Source organism: Bison bison, unplaced genomic scaffold (assembly GCF_000754665.1).
Source record: "Bison bison bison isolate TAMUID 2011002044 unplaced genomic scaffold, Bison_UMD1.0 scf7180017864142, whole genome shotgun sequence".
In the NCBI taxonomy this organism is placed as follows: Eukaryota; Metazoa; Chordata; class Mammalia; order Artiodactyla; family Bovidae; genus Bison; species Bison bison.
The window spans coordinates 224,999-232,837 of record NW_011494714.1 but is presented as its reverse complement, the minus strand read 5'-3'; the positions used below and the strand labels follow the sequence as shown (position 1 = coordinate 232,837).

The 7,839-nt window shown below is 52.1% G+C and overlaps 1 long non-coding RNA gene across 1 annotated transcript in view; it reads left to right on the top strand.

The window, feature by feature from the left end:
• The window catches only part of LOC104988758, a 5,047-nt gene extending 2,383 nt beyond the window's left edge, over positions 1 to 2,664 (top strand). The window contains exons 2-3 of the long non-coding RNA XR_825283.1: positions 1,221 to 1,398; positions 2,627 to 2,664. This is a non-coding gene — a long non-coding RNA (uncharacterized LOC104988758). The remainder of the gene's footprint in view (positions 1 to 1,220; positions 1,399 to 2,626) is intronic.
• The last annotated feature ends 5,175 nt before the right edge of the window (positions 2,665 to 7,839 follow it).

The following is a 7,839-nucleotide window of genomic DNA, read 5'->3' as shown; positions in this document are numbered from 1 at the left end:
AATACGCTGTCTAGGTTGGTCATAACTTTCCTTCCAAGGAGTAAGCATCTTTTAATTTCATGGCTGCAGTCACCATCTGCAGTGATTTTGGAGCCCCCCAAAATAAAGTATGCCACTCTTTCCACTGTTTCCCCATCTATTTCTCATGAAGTGATGGGACCAGATGTCATGATAGTTTTCTGAATGTTGAGATTTAAGCCAACTTTTTCACTCCCCTCTTTCACTTTCATCAAGAGGTTCTTTAAGTCTTCACTTTCTGCCATAAGGGTGGTGTCATCTGTGTATCTGAGGTTACTGATATTTCTCCCGGCAATCTTGATTCCAGCTTAGGCTTCCTCCAGCCCAGCGTTTTTCATGATGTACTCTGCATATAAGTTAAATAAGCAGGGTGACAATATACAGCCTTGACGTACTTGTTTTCCTATTTGGAACCAGTCTGTTGTTCCATGTCCAGTTCTAACTGTTGCTTCCTGACCTGCATACAGGTTTCTCAAGAGGCAGGTCAGGTGGTCTGGTATTCCCATCTCTTTCAGAATTTTCCACAGTTTATTGTGACCCACACAGTCAAAGGCTTTGGCACAGTCAGTAAAGCAGAAGTAGGTGTTTTTCTGGAACTCTCTGGGATCAGCCCTGCAGTTGGAAGTGCAGAGTCTTAACCAGTGGGCCACCAGAGAAGCCCGTCGTTATCATTTTTTAAAGCACTTTGTGATATACTGTGGTATAGTTTTTTTTTTTTTTTCTGAGTAGAATGTACTTTATTGATGACAAAATAGGGTTCCCCAAGTCCCTCACTTTCTTCAGGGGGGTCTGGGGTGGAAAGTGTGTCAAGAAGGAGAGATTCTCAGAGTGGTGGAAGATTGAGTTGAGGCAGGGACTCCCCAGCAGCTGAGCACCTCTCTCTTCTTCTTGTGCTCTTGGTAGGGCTGGTGGTCCAGGGATTGTTACTCTTCAGAGCCAGGTAGATCATAAGATCAATCACCCAGTTACAATAGTCAGATTCATTGTCATACCAGAAAATACACTTGATAAGGTGACTGTTGAGGGCAGTGGACTCTGTGATACCTGCTTTACCATCCTCTTTTAAATTTTTATTTAATTCTAATTTTGGCGGTGCTGGATTTTCATTGCTGCCCATGGGTTTTCTCTAGTTGCGGTGAGCAGGAGCTACTCTCCAGTTGCAGTGCACAGGCTTCTCATTGTGGTGGCTTCTCTTGTTGCAGAGCACAGGCCCCAGAGCACTCAGTCTTCAGGAATCGTGGGGCACCGACAGAGTTGCCCTGCAGCGTGTGGAATCTTCCTGGACCCGGAATTGAACCTGTGTCCCCTGCATTGAAAGGCAGATTCTTAACTATTGGACCACCAGGGAAGTTCTCTAACACCTTCTTTCTGCAAATGGAGGTAAGATCCAGAACCAACAGGTTGTTGATGTATACACACACACACACATATGTATATACATATATGTATATGTGTGTGTGTGTTGTATTAACATTCAGATTTTTAACTTTTTTGTTGTTTAGTCACTAAGTTGTGTCTAACTCTGTTGTGACCCCATAGATTGTAGCCCACCAGGCTCCTCTATCCATGGGATTTCCCAGGCAAAATACTGGAGTGGGTTGCCATTTCCTCCTCCAGGGGATCTTCTGGACCCAGGGATCAAGTGGTGTTTAGTGTTTTCTCACTTCTGAGCCAAAATCTCTTCTGGCGCTGGCCCGCCCTCCCCAATGGCCCATTAGTTGTGCAGTGTCTGGTTTGTGGGAAGCAGCACTACTTGCAGCTCCAAGGATGCTCCTCCAAGGTGTGAGCTCTCATCCTCCTGAGTGGTGCTTCCTGTGCTTCCTGCTGGTTTCCTCACCTGCAGGCCCTGAGCAGAACTACTGCTGGAGCACCCTTATAGAGCTTAGAGTTCTCTGTGTGCAGCTCTTGCCTTTTCAGTTCTCTGCTGTGGGTTCTGTCCTCCCAGCTTTTCAGGCTTCTCAGTGCGGGGAGGCTGTCAGAATTCACCTGTCTTCCTCTCGTTGTGCTCTAGCCTGGAAACTTTCTTCAGGCAGTGAGGAGGAACTTAGAGGGCTCACCTCATTTATTTACTTCCAGAAGTCGCTATTTTTCCCTCTCTGCTTCCAATGTCTTGAGAACCACCATTTCATATATTCTGTGGGGTATTTTGGTTGTCTAATTTGCTTGCAATGCAGGAGACCTGGGTTTGATCCCTGGGTTGGGATGGTCCCATGGAGAATACCCACTCTAGTATTCTTGCCTGGAGAATTCCATGGACTGTATAGTCCATGCGGTCACAAAGAGCTGGACACGACTGAGCGAGTAACACTTTCACTTTAGTTGTCTTAGGTGAGGATGTAAAGCCCGTCCCTGTTACTCCGTCCCAGCTGGACGCAGAAATCCTTATGATCAGATTTCCCTGATGGTCCAGGAGCTAAGACTCCAAGGTTGATCCCTAGTTGGGGAACTAGATCCCATGTGCTGCAACTAAAGATCCTGTATGCCAGCAGTGAAGATCAACAACCCCTCGTTCCACTGCTGAGACCCGGCACAGCCAACAAGAAATAAATAAATAGAATCTTGTGCCTCCCTGGTGGCTCAGTGTTGAAAAACCCACCTGCCAATGCAGGAGACTCGGGTTCGATCCCCGGTCCGGGAAGATCCCATGTGTCGTGGAGCAACAAAGCCCATGTGCCACAACTGTTGACCCTGGGAGCCACAACTACTGAGCCAACGGGCTGAAGCTACTGCAGCCTACATGCCCTAGAGCCTGTGTTCTGCAAGGAGAGAAGTCACCGCAGTGAGAAGCCCGCACACCGCAACAAAGAGTAGCCCCTGCCTGCTACAACTAGAGAAAAGCCCACACAGCAAGGACGACACACCACAGCCAAAAATAAACATAGAAAATTATTTTTTTTAATTCCTTATGGTCGTTTGTTGATTTGTTCAGCTGGCATTTACTGAGGGCAAGCTGATGTGTGCCCACCTCCCACTGGTCTTACTGATCTCCAGACACTCCAAATTTTCCTACCTCGGGGCCTTTGCATGGCCCCTGTCCTCTGACCAGAAGGCTCTTTTTAGCTGTACTTCTTCCCTCAGCTCAGAGGCCTTCTAGGACTAATCTGTGTAAAGTGAGCTGCTCTCTTTTTTTTTGCATCACACATATGCTTTCCTTTACAGCTTCTCTTACTATAATATAGGCAGGAATTTTTGTCTGATTCCTCACAGCCAGCTCAGGGCCAGGCACACTGTCAGTGTTCGATAAATATTTATTGAATGAGTGCAGTCTTTGTGTATTTCACGGTGCCTGCCACATAACAGCTCAGTCAACTGGAGCTGCTTGACCGACGGGAACACAGCTCCATGACTGAAGATGCCCAACAGGGAAGGGATCCCAGGCCCCTGGACCAAGGCCACCCTCAGCTCACTCTCAGCTGCGCTCTCCTTAGTGATAACCGGAGGCCCCGCGTGCTGGCCAGGAGGGCTGACAGGTGGGGCTGATGAGTTGCAGATCCAGGCCTCCACCAGGCACAGAACCAGATGCTGGACAGGAGCCAGAGCCAAACTTCCCTGATGTTGCTGTCTTCCAGGGTCCTGTCTCTCATCCACCCCCTCAGAGAGTCTGCCACCAGCCTCTTGGGAAAGATGGAGCCATCCCTCTGGTTCTAGCCCCAGATCTAGTTGTGTGACCATTGACAACTATTAGAGTGCTCACAGGAGGAGTGTGTGCTTGCTAAATCACTTCAGTCATGTCCAACTCTTTGCAACCCCATGGACTGTAGCCAACCAGGCTCCTCTGTCCATGGGATTTTTCCAGGCAAGAATGCTGGAGTGGGTACCCATTTCCTGCTCCAGGGCATCTTCCCGACCCAGGGACCCGCGTCTCTTATATCTCCTGCATTGGCAGGAGTGTTCTTGACCACTAGCACCACCCAGGAAGCACCTTCACAGGAGGAGAGGATGGCTCAATAAAGTGAATGGTACTTTGTAAACTGCAGACCTTCTACGAGCACTCACAGCACCTTACGAGGTTTCTGTTCCAAACACCTACTTTTGACAGAGGAAGGGACTGAGGTTTAAATGAGATGAGGTAAGGAGACTGCTTAGCACAAGGCTGGGGACTTCGTGTTTCTATTCTAGATGCTAACCACCTGCCTACCTCTGGCTAAGCAACCAGCAGCCTGCAACCCCTCAGCTGGGGGCCTTGATCCATCTGTCCTCAATAAAGATGATAGCTACCATTTTTTGAGCGTTTACGAGGTGCCAGGCCATGAGCTCAGCGCTTTGCATGCATCATCTAATTCTTTCATCAGAGGATGAGTTGTTATTATTCCAATGAGGAAACTGAAGCTCAAAGACATTAGGTAATCTACCCAAACCCTTGCAACTAGTAAGTGGCTTAAGCTGTGTTCAGACCCCTGGGTGTGAGGTCCCCAAGCTTCTAGGTACTGGCCTCTCTTCTCTTAGCAATCTCTTCTAATAACTGGTATTTCTTGCCAGCTACTCCTTCCTGGGCCTTGGGGAAAGGTTTCTGAGAGTCCTTTTGGCCAGTCACCAGATCAGGGCGAGACAGGGTCTAAAACCTCCAGCTGAGCTTCTGCCCCAAGGCCCAACTATGAGCTTGTGCAGTTGGCAGTCAGGACATCACTGAGGGTCAAAGAAAATCCCACGTTAAAAACACAGCCCTGGGGAAGGATTCGGAGTGGGGGTGGGGGGGGCGGGCGGAGCCCACAGACCCAGCGTTCCCTCAGCAAGTATCCTGCCAGCTGGTTCCCTGCAGGATGGCAGGAGCTGCAGATGCAGGCAGGCGAGGGCATCCAGCCCCGTGGGAGCGCCACATGGGTGAGGTTACTCTGATGGGGCCTCCAGGGGGCCTGGCCACTCCAGGAAGGAAGGGAGCTTGAGCGAGCCTTGGAGCACCTAGCCAGTGTGGATGAAGGAGTGGGAGTGGGATGGGCATCCTCTTAGCACAGAGAAACCTGGAGAGCTACTCAGACTGTCCAGCCTTTCCCAGGCTCCTCGCCTGTGCCCCCACTGTGTGTGTGTCCACAGCACGGGCCCTGAGTGAGGGGTTGTCAGTGCTTGGTAGGTGAAGACACTGAGCTCAGGGTCCAAGGCTGTGGGTGGGATGGGCTGAATGCCAGGTGATAAGTTGGATTACCCTGAGGGAGGCCATGGAGGGGGGGGTGCCGTGGGAGGTTTCTAAGCATCAGGAGGTAACTTAGACAATGTCTGGGGTGACTTATTGCAAGGGAAGAGGGTGGAGCCAGAGGCAGTGTAGAGGCTGTTGGAGCAATCTTTTTTTTTTTTGTTTTGGCCACACAGTGTGGCATACAGGATATTAGTTCTCCAAGAAGGGCCCAAACCCATGCCCTCTGCAGTGGAAGCACGAAGTTTTACCCACTGGATCACCAGGGAATTCCCTGTCGGAACAATCTTGAGGGGCTATGAGCCCTGCCCTGGGCCAGGTCAAGAGCTGAAAACAGGCCTGGGGTTGGGGCTGTGCTGATGGGAGGCGCAGGGGATCTAACCAGGAGACATCTGGAACTTCCCTGGTGGTCCAGTGACTGACTCCCCACTCCCAATGCAGGGGGCCCGGGTTCAGTCCCTGGTTAGGGAACTAGATCCCACATGCCACAACTAAGGGATCCCGCATGCTGCAACCAAGACGTGGCACAGCTAAATAAATATTAAAAATAAATAATAAAAATAAACAGGAAGTGGTCTTAAAGACCATCTACTCAACCCATTTGTTTTACACAAGGAAACTGAGGCCTAAAGAAGAAAGGGGATTGCCCAAGGGCGCAAGAGGTGAGTGGTAGAGCCAAGCTGAAAAGACCTGGAAAAGCTCAAGGGAGGAGCAGAGTTTCCTCCTATCATAGACCCTACTTCCCCTAGGATCAAGCCTCACCGGAGGTTACCAGGGGCCCCAATAAAACCAAGGTTGGCTCCTGTCTCACTGTGGGCCCTAGGGGCCTCCCCTACTGTTTCCTGGGCCGCAGTCGCTCATCTGTGAAATGAGGCCACGGGATGAGCTGACTGCTTTGGGCGCTGTCTGCTCTAAGCACCCAGAGGAAGAGGAGGCCAGGGCTTCTTCCTCCCTCTGGTCCTGCATCCCCTAGTCCAGCCTGACACCCATGCGCAGGCAGGGCTGGCCCACTGGGCTTGCATGCCTGAGGAGTGAGCGGCTGGTCCTCAGGAGGCAACATGATCTGTAAAGGATCCCTGAGTGTCTCCTTTTGAACCCCGGAGAGGGCGCCTCTGTCATGTGAGGACCACAGCGGGGGCTTAGCCACGCTAGATGGAGGCTGGGGAAGCGGCCAGGGCACCTGGGGAAAGAAGAAGAGGAGGAAGCCAGAGAGGGAGGGCCTCTGTGGCCTAAAGGGGGAAGAACTGAGTGGAGGGAGGGCCCTGCGGGGGTCCTGCCATTGTGGGGAGACTCGCGCCTTTGGAGGTGGATGGGACATGCCACTTTCTGGCTGTAAGTTTCTTAGTGTGTAAACCACGTGAAAGTGAGCTGTTCTGGAGGCCACGCCAGAAGTAGGGGGATGACTGGGCCAGAAAGCCAGGAAGAGAAGGAAGAGAGGGGTGGTGGGCCTGGGGAGAAGAGGAGGGAGTCGGGTCCCTGCAGGGGAGCTATGCAGGCAGAGGAAGGGTGTGTGTAGGGGCCTGTGAATGATGGCTGGTCCCTGATGAGTCACTGTCAGGTGTCACATACAGCCCTGGCCCCGAGGAGACTTGGCATGGAGGGGCAGAAAGCATGAAATTTGGAGCGGCCTGGCCTGGATTTCAGACCTTCCCACTCATGAGCTGTGTGGCCCTGGACAGGTCTCTTGGCCTCTCTGAGCCCCTGATTGTAGAACCCAAGTAACAGTTGTTTCATCCTTTCTGGGCAGCTTGAGATTAGATGTCAGTCTTACCCCAGACCCTTCCACTCCCCTTGCCAGTCAAATGCCACCTCTACACCCAAGCACACCAGCCCCAGGTCCTGGACATAGTGCTATTCCTCAGCCTACCATGCCCCACCTCAGTCCCTGGGGCTGCAGGAAGTCTTCTTGGAGGGCCCTAGCCCCTCTAAAAGGCTTGGAGTCAATCCAGGGCCTGTGCAGTGAGGGGACCAAATGGGAGGCTGGGGAAGGAAGTACAAGGACCCTCCCATCCCCCTTCACCCCTGTATCTCCAGTTCTCCCCACTCTCTGATGGGATATTTGCGACTCACTCCCCTTTTTGTAAGCTCAGGCCCTGCTCCTTTGCTCCACAACAAGGAGCAAATGTTACTTAAAAGGAGATCAGGAGATTTGCCTTAAATAGGCATGGAGTGCAGTGCCAGGGCCCAGGGTGGGGGGTGGGGGAGGAGGCCATCCTGGGTGGTGGAGAGAAAGGACTGGAGCTGAAGGAGAGGAGAACAGCCTCCCGGAGGATGTGCACAGTGCTTCACAGTTTACCCAGATTAGTCCCAGCTGCGGTGATTGCTCACACAGGGTTTATTGTACCCTACCCCTATTCTGAGGATGGGGAAACTGAGGTCAGCTCAGGGAACTGACAGGTGTGCTAGCTGCCAAGGGGCATCTGAGGATGACACGGTCTTTCTGCTTCAGCCCCCAGGAGCTGGGGCCTCTTGTATCAGGGATGGGACTCCTGCAGGGTGTGGGGTTTGTGGCTTCCCCCCATACATACCCCCACCCCCTACCAGGGCCCAGGCCTTTAGTTCCTGCCCCTAGGTTGCCCTGGTCTGCCCTCCCAGCCCCAGCCTGTAACTGGACGCCCTCCTCACTCGGCACCTTCCCAGGTGAGCTGGGCTCTGCTTACTGAACCCAACACCAGCTGGGGGAGGGTGGGGGG